At 43.9% G+C, this 24,804-nt stretch overlaps 1 protein-coding gene and 1 long non-coding RNA gene across 6 annotated transcripts in view; both read right to left on the bottom strand.

Annotated features, from left to right (window-relative positions):
- The window catches only part of GALNT18 (polypeptide N-acetylgalactosaminyltransferase 18), a 699,281-nt gene that overhangs the window by 429,293 nt on the left and 245,184 nt on the right, over window positions 1-24,804 (bottom strand). The window lies entirely within an intron of this gene.
- On the bottom strand, window positions 1,491-24,804 carry LOC149524357 (uncharacterized). The gene is made up of 2 exons (XR_016349696.1): window positions 18,402-24,804; window positions 1,491-11,866 (listed from the first exon to the last, which is right to left on the bottom strand). It is a non-coding gene; the product is annotated as an uncharacterized LOC149524357 (long non-coding RNA).

Genomic DNA, 24,804 nt, shown 5'->3' with positions numbered 1-24,804 from the left:
GGAAGTTGCAGAGGGATTGGAGGTTGTTTCAGATGGAGGGGGGATAGCCAGGGAGATGAACCAGCCCTCTGATGACCAAGTGACTGTGTTTGACCAGCTTGCTGGAGAGTGTGTGTGGCTGAGACATGCATGTTTCCAGTCTGATTCGGTGAAGGGACCAGAGATCCATAAGTCTATCAGGCCACTTCACCTAGGCCCTGTCGCTGGGCAGCAGTGGCCCACTTGGAAAACTAGATTGAAAGCAGGGTGCCAGGGTACTGTCTGGACAGATTGCTTCATGACTAGCCGTGGAGAGAAAGAAAATCCCATTGCCATTGTGAGCGGGGGAGGCACACCCAGCCAAGCCTTTGTCTTTGGAAGAGGGAGAGTTGAACTTAACCCCACAGGGCAAGGGGGAGGGGCAAGACTTGTGTTCACCAAGGAAGGCTGCAATTTTTTAAATCTAAAAGGCCAGAATTGTCAATGTACACTTAGGATGTATTTGTTCCTGCTACTGATGTTAACTTTCATGACCACTGTACTGCTGTTACTAAGAATTATAACAATGTTCAATGTGCATGATTTTGTACCCCAACACTGGAAACAGTTACAAGATGTACCCAAGGACACACTGGATGTTCAAAAGCTTTGGGACCCTGGTATTTCACTGTTAATACTTGTAATTAGTGTTGGAGCTTCTCACCTGAGAAGGGGCATTCCAAAATTGATATGCTGTGTGGGAAGGGAAACTGAGGCACAGCAACATTTTGTGCAAAGGAACCCATGTAAGGTGTCTAATGAAAGCTTGTTCACTGTTGATTCTATGTATGAGACATGTGTACATGTGTGATGTTTATATATGAAGGTTCTCATTAACAATCTTACTCTCGACATTTTCTTCCTTTCATTAATGTATCTTTAGAGTTTAGATTCTAAAGGATTGGCCCAGCGTGATCTTGTGGGTAAGATCTAAAGTGGAAATTGGCTTGGGACTGTGGCTGAGTCCTTTGGACCAGGAGGATCTGTTTGGAGTTGGTGAGTGGGTTTTGTAATCTCTCACCTGTGTGTGGAGGCCTAACTCTGGTGATGGCACCGGGAAGCTGAAGTGTCTAAGGGGTTTTGCTGGTGAGGCTTCCGGCTGACCAGGGAGGCAGCTGAAGTGCTCGGTGTAATTTGAGGGGTGCCTGGGAAAGTTGAGGGCGGTAAATAGCCCTGGTTTTAAGCAATTCGCCCTGAGCTGATACTCTCAGTGGTGCCAAGACCTGGCCTGGTGTATGATAGTGGTGTATTTCGCAAGAGACACAGAACCTGGTCAATTGAACTTTAGATCAAGACCCCACTCTATTCTAAATTTGATTTTGAGTCTGAGAGTTTGATTGGTTAATGAGGCATTTCTGGACTCAACTACTTAATATTCTCTGTATAGCTGTGATGGTACTCTATGGATATGGAAGCATTTGCTTACTTTTTGTGTCTTCAAGCGTTTAGTCAAGTGTGCATAATGTATTTACTATGTTTTATCTTAGACCTACAGGAAGAAATCACAGCCAGTGTGGCCAGAGGCTGTCCAGCACCGTCTGTGATTTGGTGGGCATGTAATGATTATGAGGGTTAGCCAGCAGCCTGGGGATTAAGGGGTTAACTACACCTAGCCAGGTGGAGTGACCAATAGGAATGTAGGTGGGACTTTTCAAACTGGGACAAAGGAATTTGGTTTTTTTTCTTTTTTTCTCCCTTTTGTCTCTCGGAGTGTGTCCTCTGCAGCTACAGAGAGGGACAAGCATGTCTCTCTCTCTCTCCAAGACACCATTCTTCGTTTTCTGTAAGTAGGGTAAGGTTTAGGTAGTTTCGTTAGGCTTTATTGTTTTAAGGGTTGGGTATGGGATCTGAGATCTGGCACTGTTTAAAGATGTTTTGGCTTTTCTTTGTAACTAAGTTCTAGGCCCATGGAGTTTCTCCATGAGTATATTTTGTTACCTTCCTATTTAGTCATTATGCCATCAACAGGAATATTGTTGTAATAATAAAAGTTTTCTTTTATTTTTATTAACCTGGCAGTGGTTAATTGTGTGCCCTGATTTTTATTTTAGGGGCAAGATTTCCCAAATGATCTCCCCTGATTTCTTTATCAACATTTGGGTGGTGGCAGCGGAAGTTTTATTCCCAAGATCTAGGTTTTTAAGATTTTGGGGGAAGTTTTATACCAAAGCCTGGTAGATCAGGCTTTGGGGTACACTTGCTGGCCCCCATTTCTGCATTTATCATGCCAGAATGGGGAAGGAGCCATGACAGATGCGCTCTTGCATTTCAGCTGTGATGACTATGAATGGACTGGCCACCAGGGCACCTGTGCTTTTTCCTCTTTCCTCTTCTTTTGAAAGAACTCCCTCTTCCCTGTCCACATACGCCTTTTTCTGAAAGAGCTCTTTCGCAAAAAGGCTTCTTCCTCATAGAATCAAGATTACCAATGCCAGAAAAAACCCTCTGTTCTTTTGATTTACTTTCGGAAGAATGCGATAGCAGCAGGAACGTAACTCAGGTTTTTTCGGTAAAAACAGCCGTAGTGTAGACATACCCTTACTCTCTCTCAGTAACCCCACCCCTTCTGCCCAATGTCCCACCCCGGGAGTGGGGGAGAAGGCCCACAACCATGCACCAAAATTTGTGAAGTGGCACCCCTGCAAAAATTATTGCTTACCCCCGCTGTACAGGGATTGGTTCTTTTGAAGTTACCCAGACAATTCCAGCGTATATGGTGAAGTGTATAGTAAATGCAGTGTGCAGTGTAAATGTATATAAAGGAAGAAATTCTGACTAACTATGGATGTGCGTGGCACATACCATACCCACTAATGTTCCCTCTATTTTCCATCCATGTGCAGAATATATGTTATGTGCACTGAGACGTGTGTGGATGTGCATCACAAGTAGAAATATATGCTGCCAGTTGTGGGTGCTCTGCTAAACATGTGGGTGGCATTTGAATCTCTCCTGGGTGGCCTTCTAAGCACTCAGGTTATGGGGAACGTTGATACCGACGCTCTTGCTTGAATCTGATCAATTTCAACATAGCTGTACTGTATTGTCAAATAAAGGAACTGGAGTTAGACTGAATTCTTGGGGATCTTAGAAAAGGTCGTGAGGGAGCCACAACATTAGTGAACTTAAGATGGAACCTGATGGCAAATGATGCATTTAATTTTATATTCCTAAATCCATTGCACAGGGATTGTATATTTTTTGTACAGAGTAATTTTAATACTGTACTGAATACTATTTTTCAGACTGACAAAGATAATTTTGCAATTAAGGTGATATCTTGTGACTTTAAAAAATGGAAATGTGAACTTCATTTTGCCAGGGGTAAACAGTAGTCCCTTGTGTTGTAATTAATTCCCTTATCTGGCCATTATTTTGGATATCTGCAGCAATTGTATTGGTTATTTTAAGCAAAAGGTTTCTGAGTATGATGACAATCATTCCCTGATGGCAGTGATTTGGGGGAAAAAATGAATGGATCTTTGTCTTACAGTATTTCATAGTTTATTTAAAAAATGCCCCAACTTTCGGCATATTAAAGACCACCAGGCTCCCTATTCTTAGAAGTTCTTTTAGTGTTGCTTACAAATTGGCTATTTACTAGTTAATGAGTCCATTGCTGCCTTTCGAAACATTGATGCACAAGTTGATGTCTACAGAATGCATTAAGAGTTCTTGATGTATAATAGAGCTTTATGAATCTTTATATGATTAATATTTATCTAGCTGAAGAAACTGATTGTATTTTTAAAAATGCATATTTTCTTTGATAGTCTCTCTTGTATAAGTTCAGAGCAGCCATACCATTTCAGGGCCTCCCTGCTTATAGAACATGTATGTTAACTTTGCCCAGTACGACACGTTGGATTTATGGATAATCTGATTCATCTACTTACACATGCACTAGCTTAGATCTATGGCTAGAAAGGAATTTGATGAATGGTAATAAAAAGATACCTTGTAGAGGTTTAACCTCTCTAATCCAGAACTCTCTTGTCCAGAAACATTCGTGGCCCAGCATGATTTTAGTTAGCCAGATGTCCACTTTTCATGGGTGCAGCCAAGTTTCCCGTGGTCCCATAAAGTTTGTTTACAGCCACAAGTCCTGGCTCTCAGTGTTCTGTGCTGTTATTTAGCTTTAATTTACCCCTCAATGTCCTCTGAGAGCCCAGCAAACAGTGAAAGTCTTGGTAATGCTGCTAGACAATATCAACCTTCCATGGTCCAGAAAATTCTCTCATTCGGAACCAGTCAGGTACCGAGGATGTCTGGATTTATAGTGTTTTCAGGTCAGAGAACAGGCTAACTGCAGTGTATATCAGGGAAATATATGGGCTTCAGTAATGGCCTCTTCTTGTGAGGTGCTCAGCACTGAATGTGCATAACATGCTACAGGATTTAGCCCCAAGATGCCATATGTTCTCCTGGCTTTCTTTCAGCACAGATTAAAAGATACAGGGAAAGATTATTAAGCAAGAATCAGAGATGTTTTTCTTGTCATAAATGTCTTTATACCATTCATTTTTTAAAGTAATTTATTCAGTTCTAATAATTATAGAATGACAAAAGCAAAATCTGTAGGTCAGATCACATTCAGATTTCTGTGGTAACTCTGTTACACAAGCTCATAGCTTTCTCAACATCTATAATTTTGAGATAAGCCTTCTATACTTAGCATAGGGATAATTTTTTTTCACTGAATGTTTAAAGAAAACTTGCACAGCCATTTCTAAGATGCAGGAAAGTGTGTGCGTGTCAGTGATGCACAGACAATACTTTCAATTTAAATTGAGACTTTTTTCAGACTGACCTCCCCTCAAGGGACTTATGATGAACACTGTGTGAGGAAAAATCTGTTACACAGTAAAAGAAAGGACTATGCAGCACTTTAAAGACTAACAAGATGGTTTATTAGGTGATGAGCTTTTGTCATAAACCATCTTGTTAAAGTGCTACATAGTCCTTTTGTTTCCGCAAGACCAGACTAACACGGCTACATCTCTATTACTATTTTACACAGTAAAGGTATTATTTAGCTAAAAAAGAAACAAAATTATATTGCCAGCCTTGAGGACATCAAACATGAAGGAGAAAATGCAGGATATTGTTTAGGGGAGAACATACACTAATATCAGTGATATTTTTATCCAGTGCATGAAACCTATGTGAATTATGTTTAGGTGGTTACATTATATATTAACAACCACTAGTATGTAGCTCCAAACTGTCAGTCTTCTTGAAACAAATCATGGTATGCTCTTTGACTTTCATTATAACTTATTGGAAGAAATTTAAGTATAAAACTCTTAAGTAGTAAGTAACTGCATTAATAAATTCTTATTCATAAGATACATATGTCTATTGCTTTCTAAAATGAATGTATATGGATGGTGTAGGGCAGGGCTACTCAACATGTTGCCCACGGGCTACATGAGGCCCATGGTGCAGTTTGGGTTTATGCGGGGCTCAACATGTGACCTGTGGGTGGGAACCAAAACAAAAAAGTTATCAATATAATGGTCTTCTGTTGATATGTGTTTTAATAGTTAAATTCCTGGGCTGTCATTGCTCATTAAAAGTGCTGTGATATGAGTGGAAATCGGGTAAATATTGCATTTTATTAATATCAGCACAACTGACTTAAATGGGGCCTGTGTGTTGTGTAGTCTTGCCTTAATATTTGTATTCGTGACCGTCAGTGTGAAAGAAGCTATTTGCATATATATTAGCATGTAAATGCAACCACACTTAAAGTTGCAACCCTTGGCATCTGCTGTGAGTATAATTGTGGCCTCCAGGGCTTCAAAGTTGCGTAGCCCTGGTGTAGGGCATAAAAAGTTACACTATTTTCAGAAGACACTTACATTTTTGCATGAGTTTCAATTTTTTTGTTGTTGACTTCCTCCGGATGGCGACTCTTAGTTTCTATTATTATAATTAAGAGACAATATGATATTTTCAGTAATTAAATTTTGGTTTAAAAATGGGATAAAAATGCAGTATCAGCATTGATTTGCATATTGAAGCACCAGGTAAAATAAAGAATAGCAAAAACAAAGGGTGGCAGAAGTCCATCCCCTAATAGCAATATACAGCAACGTGTCCATGCTAACACTAAGGTCACAGATTGGGCTAGAGAGCACCTCACTTGATTATTGTTGCCTTTTGATGAATGCAGAAGGTTAAAACAATGCAATTACTAGAAATAAAAGATAAGTTGCTGTCCACCTATTTGAATGAACAACGGCACAAAAGGAAACTAAACTCAACTGAAAAGAGTTTAAAATATGACTATTCTCTGCCAATGCTTAGTTGGGTAATATTGTCTATCATCATAGCTCTAGAACAGACCTGTGGCCCACCTGGCTCAATGCAAATCTGTCCGCGGACCACCAGTTCCTAATGGAAAATTCACCACTAATTACATAATTATGTGTCGGCCATTTTGCTAGTGCTGCAGCTAGGGAGAATGGTTTAATTTAACCAGTAAGAAAGGAAATATTAATTTTAAATTATTAAACCAATTAAGCACTTTAACTTTCTCGTGTTAGTTTATCAAACTTCATTTTAAATAAAGTAAAATTATTGTTTTATGTCCAACACAAAAGGTTCCCATGTTCTCTGTCTTCACAGACAAGGTCAACTCCCAGACTAATGCACTAGGCAACGCAGTATGGGAAGGAGGTAGACAGCCCTTGGTGGAGAAAGAACAGATTAGGAACTATTTAGAAACCTAAACATACACAAATCCATGAATCCGGATTTAATGTATCCAAGGGTACTGAGGGAGTTGGCAAATGGCATTGCAGAGCCTTTGGCCATTATCTTTGAAAACTAGTGGAGACCGGGAGAGATCCCGGATGATTGGAAAAAGGCAAATGTAGCACCCATCTTTAAAAAAAGGGAAGTAGGGTAATCCAGGGAACTACACACCAGACAGCCTTACCTCAGTCCCTGTAAACATCATGGCAGGGATCCTCAAGGAATCCATTTTGAAGCACTTGGAACAGGGGAAGTGATCAGGAATAGTCAACATGGATTCACCAAGGGCAAGTCGTGCCTGACCAATCTGATTAGCTTCTATGATGAAGTAACTGGCTCTGTGGACATTGGAAAGTGATGTGATATACCAGTGGTCGCCAACCTTTAGAGGCTCCCAGGCGCTCAGGGGGCGGGGCCAATCACACGCCGGGCGCCTGGGGGGCGGGGCTACACATCCTGGGGCACGCCAGGGGCAGGGATGCCCTTTCACCCGGCACCGGCATGTGCCCCAAGGGCCGGGGCCGCCCAAGAGCCTTGTGCTGTGGGCCCAGGGCCGGCGCCGCCGCATGAGCCGCGTGCCTGGGGCCGGCACCGGCGCTGCGCGCCCGCATGTGCCCCGGGGCTGGGGCCGCCCGAGCACCATGCACCAGGCGCCAGTGCGTGTTGCACGCCTGGGGCCGGCGCCTCAAGTGTGCCGCACGCCGGGGGGGGGGGCGGCACAGGTTGTCGGCAGGCGCACACAAGTGCCCAGGCGGGTGCCATGGCACCCGAGGGCACCACGTTGGGGACCACTGTGATATACCATGACTTTAGCAAAGCTTTTGATACGTTCTCTCACAATATTCTTAACCAGAAAGTTAAGGGAGTATGGATTAGATAAATGGACTGTAAGGTGGATAGAAAGCTGGCTAGACTGTCGGGGCCCGACATGTAGTGATCAATGGCTCGATGTCTGGTTGGTGGTCGGTTTCAAGTTGATTGCCCCAAAGATCAGTACTAGGGCTGGTTTTGTTCAGCAACTTTATTAATGACCTAAATGAGGAGATGGATTGCACCCTCCATAAGTTTGCAGATGACTTTAAGCTAGATAAGCTGGAGGGTCGGCATAGGGAACAGAGTGACCTAGACAAATTGGAGGATTGGGCCAAAAGAAATCTGATGAGGTTCAACAAGGACAAGTGCAGAGTGCTGCACTTCTTATGGAAGAATCCCAAGCATTGTTTCAGGCTGGGGACCAACTGGCTAAGTAGCAGGAAAAACTTAAACAACAAATAGTCTCGTAGCACTTTAAAAAGACTAGCAAAACATGTAGCTGGTGTGATGAGCTTTTGTGGCCACAACCCACTTCTTCAGATTTTTTTAGTCTTTAAAGTGCTACCAGACTGTTTGTTGTTTAAGTTTTTTCCTGTTACGGACTAACTCGGCTACCCCTCTGAAACTTTTGGCTAAGCAGCAGTTCAGCAAAAAAGGACCTGGGGATTACAGTGGATGAGAAGCTGGATATGAGTCAACAGTGTGTCCTTGTACCCAAGAAAGCTGATGGCATATTAGGAGGAGCATTGCCAGCAGATCTAGAGAAGTGATTTATTCCCCTTTAGTCGGCACTGTTGAGGCCACATCTGGAGTATTGCTTCCAGTTCTGCTTCCCTTCCTCCCTCCCCACTATAGAAAGGATGTGGATGTGTTGGAGATGGTCTAGCAGAGGGCAACCAAAATTATTAGGGGACTGGAGCACATGACCTAGGAGGAGAGGCTGAGGGATTTGGGTTTGTTTAGTCTGCAGAAGAAAAGAGTGAGGGGAGATTTGATAGCAACCTTCAACTTGCTGAAGAAAGGAAGGTTCAAAAGAGGATGGAGAAAGGCTGTTCTTAGTAGTGATGGATGGCAGAACAAGGAGCAATGGTCTCAAGTTAGACCCCTCTCTACCGTATTTCCCTAGGAGTGTGGTGAAGCACTGGAATGGGTTCTCTAGGAAGGTGGTGGAATCTCCATCTCTAGAGGTTTAAGTCCTAGCTTGACAAAGCCCTGGCTGGGATGATGTAGTTAGGATTGGTCCTGCTTTGGGCAGAGGGCTCAACTTGATGACTCCTGAGGGCTCTTCCAGCCGTAGGATTCTATGATTTCAAACTTCACATACAAGAATGATAACAGCACAATAGGATATACAGGCAGTCCCCGGGTTACATGGATCCGACTTACATTGGATCCCTACTTACAAACGGGGTGAGGCAACCCCGCACTAGCTGCTTCGCCCCAGCAGACCAGGGAGATGCGGAGCAGCTTTTCTCAGCAGACACCTTAGCTTGAGAATAAAGGACAGAGGGAAGTGAGGTGTGGGAGAATAAAACTGAGCTCTGGAGAAATGTTTGGCTAGAGTTTCCCCTACAATATGTACCAGTTCCGACTTACATACAGATTCAACTTAAGAACAAACCTACAGTCCCTATCTTGTACGTAACCCGGGGACTGCCTGTATACATTTAGCAGAATGAAACTAAAATTGATGTTACATGATGCATTTTTCATTAAGTATCTTTGAGTTTTGCATATCCATATGCCATTTTTCATAAAGTATGGGGCTCACCCAGTGCTTCCCACAAGAAAGGGGGAATTCCTAACAGAGTTCAAACAGGATGCTCATCTCCCTAACAAACTTCCCCTTGTAGTTTATATGGGATATGGAATGGTTTTTTCCACTTCATTTTCTAAATTGCTGTGTAGAGTTTCTGTGCCAAAGTAACTGTATAAAACAGTTTCTTCACTTCACCCAAGAGACAGCTGTATTTCAAGTAATTTAATATGTGCATATGTATGAAATGCTGGCATAAAAGGTTCTTTTAAAAAAAGGTAAAGTTTTTATTTATTATCTGCAAATAGAGTTAGGATGAAAAAGAAATCTAACCATATAGAAAATCCTTTAGCTAGACTGAGTTTAGATAGTCCTGGAATTGGCTTGGTTAGTATGTTTCTTTTAAAACTAGGTCACATAAGAGCACAGTCTCATGTGAAAAACATTAGGACAGATTTCAAAAGGTACCATAGAACAAAAAAAAAAAAAAAAAAAAAAAACCATCATGCACTCCTGGTACCATAACAAAACAAATATTGAAGCTGTTAGATTCAATTCCTCAGACCTTTGAAGATACTGATAAGTTTTCAGAAAGAGGACAAGCATCAAGGGTACAAATATCTTTTAGCTTCATCGACAGTCAATTGCTAGGGAGTTGTTGATTCAAGATGATAAACAGCACAGCCTAGCTACTAAGAGTACTTTGAAAAGGTAATGGAATAAACTAGCCCTTAGCGATTTAATGGACAAACTTCAAAGTGGTAATTAAGCAGAATGACCTTTTAAAGACATAAAATGAATTGCAGAGGAACTATGCTGCAATAGCAAAGCTAACATGCTTCTTGGAAGCTAAGTATCATGAACTAGGCCCAACTCAGGAAACCACTTAAGCAGGCCTCTTGACTTTAGAATGCTTGAGATTCTCTCTTCAAATTAAGGACATCCCTTAAGTCAGGGATGGGGAACTCAGGCCCAGGGGCCAGATGAGTCTCAGGGAACCTCCACCCTTCAGCATTAGGTTCTGGTGTGTGAGAGTATAGCAGGAAATGAAACCAGTTTCCTGCTTGAGTAAGAATGTAGATATATATTTCACTTGTGACAGGTTCAAGCAGGCAAGTAGGAAGTGTAACCCGCCTGTTGTTAAGCAAGTGAATAAATATAACAAACAACTGTAATTGCAGAGTCAGCAGGGTTGCATAGTGCGGCTAACCTTATTTGGAGATAAACCTGACTTCCAAGGATATTAGAAGCAAAATAAGGTAACCAATCATGTTAAGGCACATAAACCAAGAAGGATGTTAACCCTATAAGACCCCTTGCTTACCCGATGCTGGGGGTCAGCTTTGCTTTGAGCACTGAGCTCCTTAGCCGAACCTTGCTTGCAAGCAATACAATTGAGTTGGACCCAGCCTGAAAGTGGGACTCTCTTCTGTGGGCAAATTAGACTAGCCTCCAGGGGACGAACCTTGCAAATTTATGCAACAAGGGGAACATGGGGAGTGTCCTTCTCCTTCTCAGTCAGGGGCCATGTCAGTGAGGGTTTTGGTTTGGTGGATTTTTTTTGTTTGCTTCTCACTTGTGTGTGGACCCCGGCTGATTTTTCTGTGGATTAGTGGCCTCCAAACCAAAAAAGGTTCCCCACCTCTGATTTAAGTGGCTCTTTGAATCAGGGTGCTGGTTTCCACACCACAAACCGCAGGCTAACTTTTCTCCTGGGGTCATTTTTGTCTAACTGAAAGGACTTAAAAAACAAACACTACAGAACCTGGAGCATGCATCCAGATTATGACAACTTTTGTCTAGTGTGAAAATATGTTTTTAAACCAGATTCTAGATATTGGCTATAATAATATACATTTTCTGTTTGTGCAAAACTGGCAAATCATATGGTCAATATATTGATTAAATGGTATCAACTTGATATTCTGGGGGTCAAACTGGAGGTAGAAAATAGGTAATGGTACCCTTCCAAGCACCACCTACTTGAGATACCAAAATGAGACATCACTCTCAGAACATGCATGCTTATTTAGATTCTATTGGGCTTCAAGATTAGTTCCCCTTCAGCATGATTCAAGTAAACGTATGGGCTCCTCATGTACAGGTTCCTTGGTGAAGCTTAGATGCTCCATTGAGACTCGTGGCTCCTTCATTATTAAGGAGAACATATATAGCTAATGGGCTGTCCCAAGCCCCCCCCCCCCCCATTCTTGTTGCTAAAATGAACACTCGGCAATCTTTTTTTTCCATTCAGCCAGATTTTGATAAGCCCTGAAACAGATCATAATGCTGACATTGAAATTCCAACATCTCAGAAGACAGATCAGCAACTTGTACAGTCTATCATTTCAAATAGTACCAGAGATGTAGTAATTTGACTGTTTCCCAAAAGTCGTGAAACACTGCCAGAATAACTTGGGGGATATTCATCTTTTCATGTGATTGTTCTGCCCTGTTGGAATCCAAATAGTCCGAGGATGAAGAACTGTTTCTTGTGTTCATACTCATAGCTTCTTTCTTTGAGGATGGAGAGAGAGGAATGCATTTAGAGTATCTGATCTCTGATCATCAAACACAGTGACTACTTGCTTTGAAATGTACAAAAATTAGCGCTTTAATAGGAAACTTCTTCATTGGCATTATGCAAGGCTTCTTATTTGATGGGTTATTTACTTGCAGAGATAAATATATTGTAAATAATTGCCATTATCTTATGACAGGACACAGACGTGCAAAATAGCCAGATCCCATTAGCTTTCATGATATTTTAAACACATGTAACAATCATTTTGATGTACACTAATACATGGGTGAACTAGTCTCACTTCCAGCCTTATAAACAAAGGTTGAAGTAAGTGGGTATGCTAAATTGGAAAAAGAGGAGATTAAAGAGAGAGGTCATGATAGCAGTCTTCAAATACTTGAAAGGTTGCCATACAAAGATGGAGGGGGAAAAAAAGTCTCTTTTGCTTCAAAGTGCAGGACAAGAGGCAATAGGTTCTAAGTACATCACAATTGATTAAGTCTCAAGAAAACTGTCTTAAACTTAAAAAAAACAGGACAATGAAACAAAGTGCCTAAAGTTTGGAAAAAGCTCCTTCACTGGAGGTTTTCAAAGAGACTGAAGAGCCATCGGTCTTAGATGGTTTACATAAAACAAATCCTGCATCCAGGTAGGGCATCAGACTTAGGTGACCTTTGTGGCCCCTCCTAACCCTATGGTTCTATGATTGAAACGATACAGACAAATTATGGTTTAAGGAGCATTAAATTTGTGCGTGATCCGCTAGTGACACCTTAATATGCATAATTAAATCTACTATTTTGTAGACATTTATAAAAGTCATGGAGAGGTCGCATGATGTAAACAAAAATGTATAGAAGACATGACCCTTCCCTAATTTTTACTTAAAACATCCCTGACAAACTAGAGAGCCCCCTGTCCTGACCACAGGGTTGGGAAGGATCCCCTGCTGCCCTGCAGGACTGGGATGAAGGGGTGCCAACTGTAGCAGCAATGTGCTGGAGGGCAGCTGCCATAGCAGGTGGGCTGCTGTAGGGCCCCAGTGTCATGGAGATCACAGAAAAATCACGGAATCCATTATTTCTGGGACCTTCATGACACACTCATAACCAGTGGTCACTTTTGAAAATTGGGGTAATAAAATTTACCTACATGCATGTTGTGAGGATAAATTAATTCATATTTGAAAGCAGTTTGAAAATGTAAAATTTCAACATCTCATTGTTATTCTCTTTCCCCATTGCCCCTACCCGCCATGATAAGATCTTTATCTTTGAAAAGAGATTTGTAACTCTAGCACATATTGAATTGGAAAAAAAAACCATGGTCAGGTACTGCTACAATATGACAGACATGCAAAGGCTGTTATCAATGGTACTAAAAATTACAAACAAAGCCTTTAAAGTAGCATAGCCAAATGACCTAATCACATCAAAATATTTACAAAGATATACAGCTAGAATAGGGAATAAGTCACATTTATAGTAAGAGATTTTGTTTTAAAACTGAAGAACAACAAGATAAAGGATGAGGAAGAAGCCAAGCAAAACTAAAACTGCTGCTAAGGAAGGAAAAATAAAAACAAAAATCAGAGGAAGGTCAATTTATTATGCAAGATACAAAGGACACTTTAGATGGTAATACAAATTTCACTGCAATTCTCACTCATTGCAGAATTATAGATTCCCAGAGGACATATTATGATTTCAGTGCTAGAACTGAAAAAAGCTGCACACCAGGCCCCAGACAAAAGTAGTAAAAACATCTTTCTGAAGTGGTAATTATTTTGCCTCTAACTTGAAACACAAAATTATAATAATCTGCCCAAAGGTTCATCTATGTGCTCTTCTGCATCCTATATCTGTATTTCTATTACTGGGAATCGTGTAAAGCAAAAGAAGCATGCAATGGCTTGATGCAAATAGAGTCATCATCAATACATGCATAACAGATATTTTCCCCACTAGTCCCACTCTTGAGTTAATAACTGGCACCTTTCATCTCAAAAGAATTTAAAAACAGATGCAAACACTATACAGAAGGCTCATTTCATCCACAATTGAATGGCACTGTCACAGGAACTCCTCATCTCAAGGTGTTGCGGCCCAAATGGCCAGAGTTTATAACATAGCCCTAGGGCTCAGGGCAACACAGTCTAATAGAGTCAAGAAGTGTCAATAACACAGTCCTAGGGAATAGAGCAGCACAGCCTAATGACTAGAGTCAGTAGTACGGGGCAACAGCCCCAGTGTAAGGGACGCTCCACATAGTCTCCAGGTCCTCCAGTTCTGTAACAACAGCCTCTCTCTAGGGCTCCTCTGGCACTGACAGCTTGAGGCAGTTTCCCAGGTCTGCAGCTCCCATCATCTCAGCCTTTGGCTGAGGTATCCCTGGAGCTCTAGCAACAGGTCCTTTGCCTCCAGCACCCTCCCCCTCGCCCAACAGAGCTGAGCTGCTCCCTTTTATACTGTTCTATCAAGTTTCGCTTGCTGTGCCAGATCTCAGTCTTCTAGCATTTGAATGATGAGGGTGGCTCCAGTCAGCACCAATACTTCTCACAGTTGCAAGGAGTGAAGGAAGGTGACAGGAGCATTTGCTCCCATCGGCCTCCCTTTGGGAGGACAGATCAAGCTTGACTTAAGGTAGCTGGGACTTAAGTACCTTCACCCAACCTTGCAGATCTAGTGTAGACCTGTTCTTAAAGATCTATGAGTCACAGAGCTGGTGCAATTCTCTTTAATTTGTGAAAGCTGACAAAAAACACAGCTTGATAATATTGTGGAAGGCTACCTCCATTAATTTCACAGTAACTCAAATTAATTATGTTTTCAGGATGGTTAAGAGAAACAGAAAACGCTGAATGGACTTAACATTCATGTTACAGGAAAGTCTTTTGGGTATTATGATAAATGTGAATTCATTTCTACTGTTCTTTGTGGTTTTCCCAGTAAAATGTATTACCACAAAGTAGACTCATCCTACCTTTTTTGGTAAGGCATTTGTAAACATCAGAGACTTCCACCTTTACTCATAGCTCTCTGAATAATCAGTCTCAGTGTGCTGCATCTATGTAATTTTGAATGTAAAATTGGTGATTAAAAACAAACCTCTATGATTTAGATGGATAAAAATATACTGCAATGAGTCCCGAGTCCCTGAGGAAGTTCATTCATACCAGTTGAAGACCTGGCTCAGAATATTTAGCTAAGCTATTATAAAGACAAATGCTGCTTTCAATTACACTTGTATGACCAAGAACAGAATTTGACTCAACTAGTTTAGAAGGTACTGCCAAGAATATAAAAAGTCGGGTGCTCCCGTCACTAGCACTACTTCTATTTCACCATTTCTCTTTACTTCAGTGGAGTTACATTGGAATAAAAGAGTCATCAATAAGAGTATGTCTACACTGCAGCATTTTTCCAGAAAAACAGCATTTTTCTGGAAAAACAATACTTGCGTCCACAATGCTATTGTGTTCTTTCAATAAAAAATTAAAATAACAAAGGGGATTTTTCCAGTGGCGGTAAACCTCTTTCTACGAGGAAGAAGCCTTTTTCTAAAAAAGCTTTTTCAGAAAAATGTGTGTGTGGACATGGAAAAGGGAGTTCTGTCAAAAAAAGAGGCCTCCAGGAAATAACACAGGTGCCCTGGTGGCCACGCCGTCCAAACTTATCAGAACTCCTGTTTCCTGCCAGGCACCCGGGAAAAGCCTTGTGGCAGGAAGCTGGGCCTGGGAGCTGCACCTCACCACTCAGCTCTGACTGCCACAGGAATTTGGACCCACGGCCCAGCCACAATCCCCACAGGGAGCACCAGAAGGGCTCCCAGAACCCAGCCAGGGACAGCAAACATTGTGCACCCTCATGGTTCAGGGTGGAGATTCTGTTCCTCCTAGAGCTGTGGGGTGAGAAGACCCTGCAGGATCTCTGCTCCCAGAGGCGGAATGCAGATATCTATGGCGAGATGGCTGAGGCTCTGGCTGTGAGAGGCCACCATCCCCAAACCCTAGACCAAGTCAGGAGCAAGGTCAATGAGTTCCACCAGGGCTCTGACAGGACCAGGGAACACAGCTCTCATGCTGGGGCACATTCCCACTCCATCCCCTACTACTAGGAGCTCCACCAAATCCTGCAGGGGGGGGGGTGCAGCCCCTTCCCCTCCCGGGGCTCCCTGTCGAGAAGGAGGAGGAGGAGGAGCTGCAAGAGGAGGAGGATACGGTCATCCTCACCCTGGAGCATCCTCTGAGGGTCGGGAAGAATCATCAGGTGAGTGCTCTCAGTTTTCCACACATGCAGGGTGGCGGAGACAGGTGCAGAGGGGATGGGGTGCAATCGTCGCTTAGCCTGCTCAGCCTGGACATTATGTTGCACTCCTGTGCATGTGGACGCACATGCAGCACCATTCTGTGCCACGCGGCCCCAGGAGGCAGCCCCGGAGCACCCCCAGGCTCCTGCTCACAGGCTGTAGCGAGGCCACATACATGTCTGACCCATGAGGGGGAAGCTCTCCCATCACTAGCCACCACGGGAAGCAGGCTGGGCACAAGGGTGCTTGCACGATCCCACACAGACCAAGGAGTGCTGCACATGGCACATGGGCATGCCTGCCTGCACAAGCCACCGCCTGCTCCCAGGACAGCACTGCCAGGTGCAGGTGAGTGTGTGTGTGCGGGCCCCATGGAAGCCCAGACTGCTCCAGGTCCCTCTCCCACCCATGGGATCCTAGTGTGGCTGGATACTTCCCTTGCCTGTGGGACAGGGGGAGTGGGAAGCACAGTCCTACTGGGCATCTCAGGGCCCCTGTGAGGCAGGGCCCACTGTCCAGGACACACATGGCTTTGCTCCTAGAACCTCCCCGTCCTCTAGCCCAAGGAATGTTGCTCGCTGCTCACAGAGGAAGGCATGGCCTCAAGGACAGTGTTGGCAAGGATGACTGACCACCTCTCCCTCACTGTTCACCACAGCCGGACCAGCCATCACTGAGGGGCGATCACCCCCAGCCAAGGCAGCCACCTGACTTCTGCAAGTGCATGAGGGTCCAGGAGGACCTCATGACAGAGCATGTGACCATCCTCTGCAATATGCAGCAAACCTTGTCCAGAAGGTCCACAATGACACACAGTGGTGGATCCACATGTGGCATCAGCTTGTGCAGCAGGGCAAAAACATGTGTGCCACCATCCGCGAAATGATGGCACACCCAGCTCCTGTCCGTGCTCCTACCCCCATCCATGCCTTCTGCCATGCCTATGCCCCCTCCCCGTCTTCCCACCGTGCTTGACCCCGTTCCAACCTCTCCCCCCCCCCAAACACACTTTTGTTGTCCCAGGCCCCAACAGGCCTGAGGTTGCTGAGGTCCTCAAACCCAAGGTGGCAATTCCAGCTGCACCATGCACCACTTCCAGCCCTGAGCCCCCTCCATGAAATGAGACTTACAGGATCTGCCAACGAAGGGTTCTGGGGTCAGCAGATCCCCATCTAGACTGCCGCGCTGAGCCAACAATCAGCTGATCGGCACAGCGTGGTGGCCATTTTGATGTAAATGAAGCCACAATTATTTAAATTGCAGCTTCATTTCCCTTTGTCGTCCTGACTAATCTACATGGTTCTGTCGACGGAGCCATGTAGTTTAGACACACCCTGGGTGTCCCATCAATGGCGGGCAGGGGCAGGCCAGGCACACAGCTCCATGAAGGTAGCCTTCCTCACACGGAAGTTTTGGAGCCAGTGCTGGTCATCCTACTACTTCATGACCAGCTGGTCCCACCAGTCGGAACTGGTGTCCAGCCACCAGAACTGTCTTTCTGCCATGGGGTGCAGTTGTAAGGGCCTTGCTACCGTATCCAGGCAGATGAGCTCAATGTTGAGCTTGGTGTCGAGTTCATGCAGGGCCATGAAGGCAGCCTGCACAAAGTGCTGCAGAAACTGCAGCATGGCAGTGAGGGGCCATCGCATGCCCAGTGGCAGCTCTGGCTCCATGGCAAGGAGTGTGCTGTGGTGTCCAAAAGGTGGGCAACCAGAGCTGTCCCTCGGAGAGGTAGGCAAGCAAGCAGCAGAAGCTGAGAAACGGCTGTCTAGGGGGGTCCCTTTAAGCTCGAGCCTCAGCTAGACTCAGGCAATAGCACCTGGAAGTGACTGCTGACCAAATGCCTTGCCTGAACTGGTTCCAGGTGGCCTCAAATGCAAGATAGTGTCTGTCATGGGGTGCGTCCCCCTTCTCGGGTCCCGGTCTCAGTCCAGGCTCCTCTCTCAGGGCATATACAGCCCCAGAGGCCTTGCTCTGTGAAAAAGCCTCTCCTTGGCGGGGTGATTTCCCCGGGTATGGAAAGGGATGGTAGGGGGACCCGGGCCCTCCCTCTCCACCGGGTCCCAGCCTAGAGCCCTATAAGCAGGGACTCTTGCCGCTGCCTGCTCGGTGGGGACTCCAGCTGATACACACCAAGCTGTGTCAGTGATCCCTTGCCCTGGGCTGCTTCCTACCACCCTGGTGTTCCTCCCAGCCATCTGCCTCAGCAGTGGTCCTTACCATGGCCGGGGCTGGAGGCGTAGGGGGTCTGGTCCCTCAGGCGGGGTTGGCTGCTGGCAGTACTCCCAGGGGTAGATGCGGACCCTCACTCTGGTGTCAGCTGCTGCAGGAACACTGGGGATGCGGCCTGGGTCCTTCTAGCCTCCACCTACCTCCTTTCCTGCTGGGCTCTCTCTGCCTTTATATGCTGGCTCTGCTGGGAGCCTGCCCAGAAGGGCAGGGCTCTTTCAGCCAGCTGCACCTGGGCTATGCCCAGCCGTTCAGTGCTGGGCCTGTTCGCCCCGTCACAGTGTCCAATCCATGTGGATACTATCTTTCAGAAAAGCAGATTGCTTTTTCATTGCACTTTTGCCATCTGGATGCTCTCTTTTGAAATAAGCTTTTCAGGAAGATCTCTTCCAGAAAAGCTTCTTCTGAAAGAAGCCTGAAGTCTAGCCATAGCAAGAACAGAATCAGTACCAAGCCCCATCACATGTATTAAATGCACTGGTGTAAAGAGCTGGAATCTCAAGTACTATGATCCCAGTTATTGTAAACAGAAACAGAATGATGAAGCAGTACTACCAGACATCACTCAATTGAGAACTTCTAACAGGTGTGGAAAACAGACATTTGTTAGTTTTATGGAATACCTGTAACAATAAAGAAGCAAAGAACAAATTTTTACCAGCACAGTCATGGCAGTACTAATAGGGAAAGAGAGCTAGAGTCAAGCATACTAATACATTGCAAGAAAAGAAGAGCTTTAATATCCTTCCATTTGAATTTACATAATGGCTTTAACAATAATCACCAGTGAGAGAGAGAGAGAGAGAGACAGCACAAATGTGTGAAAACAGTATTCTAGGGATCCTAGCCTTATCTTCCCTGAAGTTTGGTAGATGAAGGAGCATTGTATAAAGGTTGCAGAATTCTTCATTTGCTCTACCTTGTCAGCAGGTGTTGCAAATCTGCAGGAGCTGCAACTTAATTATTGCCGATTCACTGAGTACTAGAACAGCTCATTTTAATTTTTTTAGAACTAGAGAAGGAGATCTCATAGAGGAAGTTACAGTTTAGAAAGATCTGAGAAGAGATATTTAGAAGCAGCCAAACCTTGGGAAAAGTTTAAAAATCGAATAGCCTTGCAGCACCTTAAAAACTAACAAAACACATAGATGGTATCATAAGCTTTTTGTTAATAAAACCAGAGACTTTTTTATTATAAGTTTATGGTTTTTACACAAAGCTGAGCGGGACTCTTAACAATTTATGTCTCAATTAGATATTCTATTCTGGGGCAAAATCTGGTCCTTATATTTTATTTCTTCCTGGCTTAAATACCACTCTGAATTAATGACAAAATAATTAATGGCTTCGGAAAGAAACCCCCACTCATGGGGATGTTGGAAGGTTAATTTTTCTACTTGAAAAGGGAATCTAGGGTATTTTAATCCACCAGTGTTTCTCACTAAAATGGGTGGGATTTTTTTAATATCTATTGTAGGCTCTGTGAAAGAGTAATTATAAGGTAAATGGAAACCAACTGAATTGGCAGGGGGAGTTGAGCTAAAGCTGATTACTTTGATCCTAATTGTCTTCTCTAGAAAAAGCTTCCAGCAAAGAATCCTCTCAGGGAAACACCACACTGTATCTCCTGTCATGCACTTAAGGAAGAGGGAGTTGGAGGCCTGCTGAGCAGGCAGTGGGCTGGCTGCATGGTATGCCAACACAGCAGAACCCAAACCCTACATACAATCTATCCCTTGCTGAAATGTAGAGCTCTCCTTGCTCTCTGCTGCTAACCTAGGTACCTCTTATTCTCACCCGTAGCATCTCTCAGTAACTGTGTAGGTGCTAATGCTATGTACACGTGCTCTGTTCAATACCGCTCCCCCCATCACTCATCCACAGGGTAGAGAATGGGGTGCTGCAGTAATCAGAACTGTAGAGCCTGGACCATACAGTATTTGTGCAGAGAGGCTTTTGCTGGTTTGGTTGGATCACACGGCCACGTTGGTTCCACATCCATCCCTCCTCCAATTTTGGAGTCATTCCAAAGATTTTGCCTCTTTCCACACTGCAGCAGAGGGACTAGCAAAGTCCTTACTTGTTCGCTACTACGAAGAGCTAATTGCTACTGACAGAGATATCACTGAGCAAAAGAGAGAAATAATGACTCCAAGAGTTCTGCCTTCAGATTTCAGAAACAAAATTGGCATGCTACAGGCCCAGTGTGTGTAATACTTGTGATCATGTATCTGGCAGTAGCATTCATTTAAAAATACATGAATCCAGTCTGGAGGGGTATAGAAATAAAGTAATGGGCTACAGCCATCTTTTCCTTCCAGCCTCCTAACAAACACTGAGCAGAGTTTTACCAGACCAGTAACTCAGGGCATCAATGCACAATCTCAGCTATTTCTGCTCCTCTGTGCATATTCTTCTCCACCACGAGTAGTGTGAGGTGCGGCATTGCTTTTTGTTCTCTCCAAGTGCATGCAGGTTTCGCTATTTGTTCTTAATTGCTGCCACATGAGAAGTATTTCTCTCATGAAATCACTGTTCTAAGTATTTCTCCTCAAAAAGTCTTGCAAGTACGGAGGAGATCAATACACATAAGAAGCTTACCCTATTTTTGCCAATGTTCATTTCCTCCCCCTTATGCAAGTCTTGTCTGCCATGGGGCTGTCCAATCCACCAATGGCCTTAGGTTACTGAATCATAGGCATATGATTTTCATCTATTAGACCATCATCTCTGTTGGCTGCCAATGAAAGTCAATCACCATCATATATTCCCCTTGTATTCTCTCCAGTCTAATTTTAAATGACAAGTGTAATGATGCTTTTCACTTTTGTTCAGATTTCTAAATGCCCTGAGCATCCATTTTGCTATACTTCTGTCTTTACAGGCATGTGCACCTCCCAATTTAATTTTATATGTGAAAGACAGTAACTGAAATACTGTTAGCATGCTTTGGGGAAGGATGGCCTTGTGGTTAAGGGTTGAGAGGCAGAAGTGATTAAATCCTGGCTGTGCCATGTAAATGTGAATAAGTCACTTGGTCTGTTTTTGAAAATCTGGTCTTAATTTTTAGATGCCCAATTTTAGATACAGAGGGCTACATACTAACTTGTAATCTCAGCTGAGGGGCAGGAAACAAAGCCACCATTTCACCCTTTGGTAATCTGAGTTTCTCCGTGGTCAAACTGGTTTCAGTCACAAAATAGAGACTCCTGTGAGCTGCTGTAACTTGTGCTGCCATGTAAGAGCTCTAGAGGCCCTTTCAACATGTGAGAATTGCTCCTTTTGTCCTTGACAGCAGAAGAGAGAGAAGCAGGAGGGAAGGAAGATTATGTCCACTTAGGACTCCTCCCACCCACAGAACACAATCCTCAACTACCCCTAGATGGACATTTTGCAGCAGTAAGGACAACTGGGAAGCCAGACTTAATCTCAGTGTCCCTTTATGTGCATCTGTCAAATGAGGATAATAATACTTCCGATCTCCTGGTATTAAAATGAGGTTTGTGAATTATTCTCATACTATGCTGATAAGCATCACAGAAATATCCATAAAACCAATACAAATCCACTCTAATTGAATACATACATTTCTCACAAATTCATGTATATAGGCACAGTAATTTAGTGTCACCAACTATCTTCACTAATTTGCTGTCCCTAGGGTTGCCAGATAGTTTCAACAAAAATACTGGACACACTTGCCATTACATCACAATCTATATTACATCTTATTTAGAAAATACCGTACATTTATTTTTTCTCATTTATATTTTCTCAATTTCTTTCCCAAACAGAAAGCTCAAATACTGGACTGTCTGGTTCAAAACTGGACACCTGATAACCCTAGTCCCCTTCCTTTTCCAAGTCAAAAGTAAATATTCAGAAACATTGGTTCTGATCCTGAATCTGGCACACCCACCTTTTAACTTCTCACTATCCTGTGGAGCAGATGGCTACTACAATTCTTTACTTTCCATCACTTAACTAATGAATAGCTTTTATTTGTTTTGTTTATACAGAGATTAAACAGATTTCCAAACAAGGTTAGAGCCTGGGTCTCCAGGGTTTATTTTAATCCTCAAATAAAATTATGTCCACTTCCCCAAAAGAGTGGAAATGTGTTTGCACCTATTTTTTCACCTTGCTGCAACTTGTGTAGCTATTTAATCTTGTGGGTGTAAAAAATAACCAGACCAGAGCAGTCATATCTTATTTTGCAAAAATGGGCCTGATCAAGGGAGTAGAGAATCAGCTCATTCATTATCGACTTGCACCTTACTTATTGTTGCAATCCAGCCACACTGTTTTATGCAAGGATTTCCATGTTTTCAAAGGACGCTCTTTTAGCCCTAATTAATTTACTTTTCTACTTAGCCATGCAGGTTTCTATTCCTCTCCTTTTTGCTATTATTCTTATTCCTTGCTCAGAGATATATAAACCATCTGTGCTTCTGCAATGGCCTCCCTAACATCGGTCTGCTCTATTTCCATTAAAGAGACATCATCAAGGCTGGAAGGCCAAATATACCACTTGGTTCACTGGAACACAGGCAGACACATTGCAATTTCTCCCTCCTTTGGCACCAACTAGTGCAACTGAGCGGGAAGTAAGCTGGGCCAGGAAAATGTCTGTCATAGCTTACATTTCCCCTGGAGAAAGAAGGAAGCAAGTAATTGCATGGGGCCCGCTTTGCTTATGGGGCAGTACAATTACCATCTGCCTCTTACTTGGGGCTTTAGTGCATAGTGCCAACCCAACCCTTATGTTAAAAATCAGTAACACTGATCCTTTAAATGGCAATAATAGCTTAAAATGTTATTACCTTTGAGATAAGACTGGAAGGTCAAAAACATTGATTAACTGTTTCCTTCAAAGTGAAGAAATGAGAGTTATAGGTAAAAGGTCATAGGAAAGATTATTGGATTTTGTTTGACATTTTAGCACAGAAATCTATTTTTCTCAGAGAAACAATAGAAATTGAGTAAGTAATTTTATGTAGAGTATGTGACTAGAATGAGACTCATAGTGAGATGTAACATAGGTGAGAGGATTATTCTAGGAGGAGGTGAGTGAGATTCTGTGGCCTGCACTGTGCAGGGGGTCAGACTAGATGATCATAATGGTCCCTTCTGACCTTAAAGTCTATGGGTATGTCTACACTACAGCGCTAATTCGAACTAACGCATCTAGACTAAAAAACTAGTTCGAATTAGCGTTTTCCTGATTCGAACTAGCATGTCCACACAGACTGGACCCTGAGCCGAGGATAAGGATGGCCGGAAGCAGTGCCGGCAGGGCATCAGATGAGGACTTAGAGCATGGAGCTGCTGTCTCAGGCTAGCCGAGCGCTGTGCTTAAAGGGACCCGACCCCCACCCCGGACAGACAGTTCTCAGGGGTGCCACGCTTGCAAAGCAGTCCTGGCTTGGATTGCCTGGAGTACCCACACTGGGCACATCACAGCACTCGGCCATCAGACCGGCTGCACTTGCCGCAGGCTGCCATCTGGGGAGAGGGGCAATTGGGGGGCTGAAGGAGAGCTTCCACCCCCAGAAGCCCATAGAGCCAGCCCAGTCCTCCCCATCAGGGGCTCGTACCCCATTCCTCCCTCACCTCCTTCCAATTACCCTTCCCTAGCCCCCCTTCCTGATGTACAAAATAAAGGACAATTGTGTTCAAAAGTAGAATCTCTCTTTATTGAACAAAACTTGGGGAGACTGGGAAAAGGAGGTGGGAGAGGGGAAGAGAGAGGGTGGGAGAGGGGAGGGCAACTACAATGATCAGAGGTTTGGAACAGGTCCCATATGAAGAGAGGCTAAAGAGACTGGGACTTTTCAGCTTAGAAAAGAGGAGATGGAGTGGGGATATGATAGAGGTCTATAAAAGCACGAGTAGGGTGGAGAGGGTGCATACAGAAAAGTTCTTCATTAGTTCCCATAATAGAAGGAATAGAGGACACCAAAAGAAAGGAATGGGTAGCAGGCTTCAAACTAACAACAGAAAGTTCTTCACAAAGCAAATTGTCAACCTGTGGAACTCCTTGCTGCAGGAGGCTATGAAGGCTAGAACTAGAACAGAGTTTAAAGAGAAGTGAGATCAATTCATGGAGGTTGGGTCCATGGAGTGCTATTAGCCAGGGGGTAGGAGTGGTGTCCCTGCCCGAAGTTTGTGGAAGGCTGGAGAGGGATGGCACGAGACAAATGGCTTGATCACTGTCTTTGGTCCATCCCCTCCAGGGTCCCTAGGGTTGGCCGCTGTTGGCAGACAGGCTACTGGGCTAGATGGACCTTTGGTCAGACCCAGTACGGCCATTGTAAGCTCAGGGCTCAGGGTCGGGGGTCTCAGTGGACCACCTTGATTTTCATGCAAACCTGCTCCTGGGTGGCCAGGCTGG

The sequence above is a fragment of the Pelodiscus sinensis genome, chromosome 5 (genome assembly GCF_052426305.1).
Source record: "Pelodiscus sinensis isolate ZL-2025 chromosome 5, ASM5242630v1, whole genome shotgun sequence".
Classification (NCBI taxonomy): Eukaryota; Metazoa; Chordata; order Testudines; family Trionychidae; genus Pelodiscus; species Pelodiscus sinensis.
Note: the sequence above shows the minus strand (reverse complement) of the source record. Positions and strands in the feature narration are given on the sequence as shown.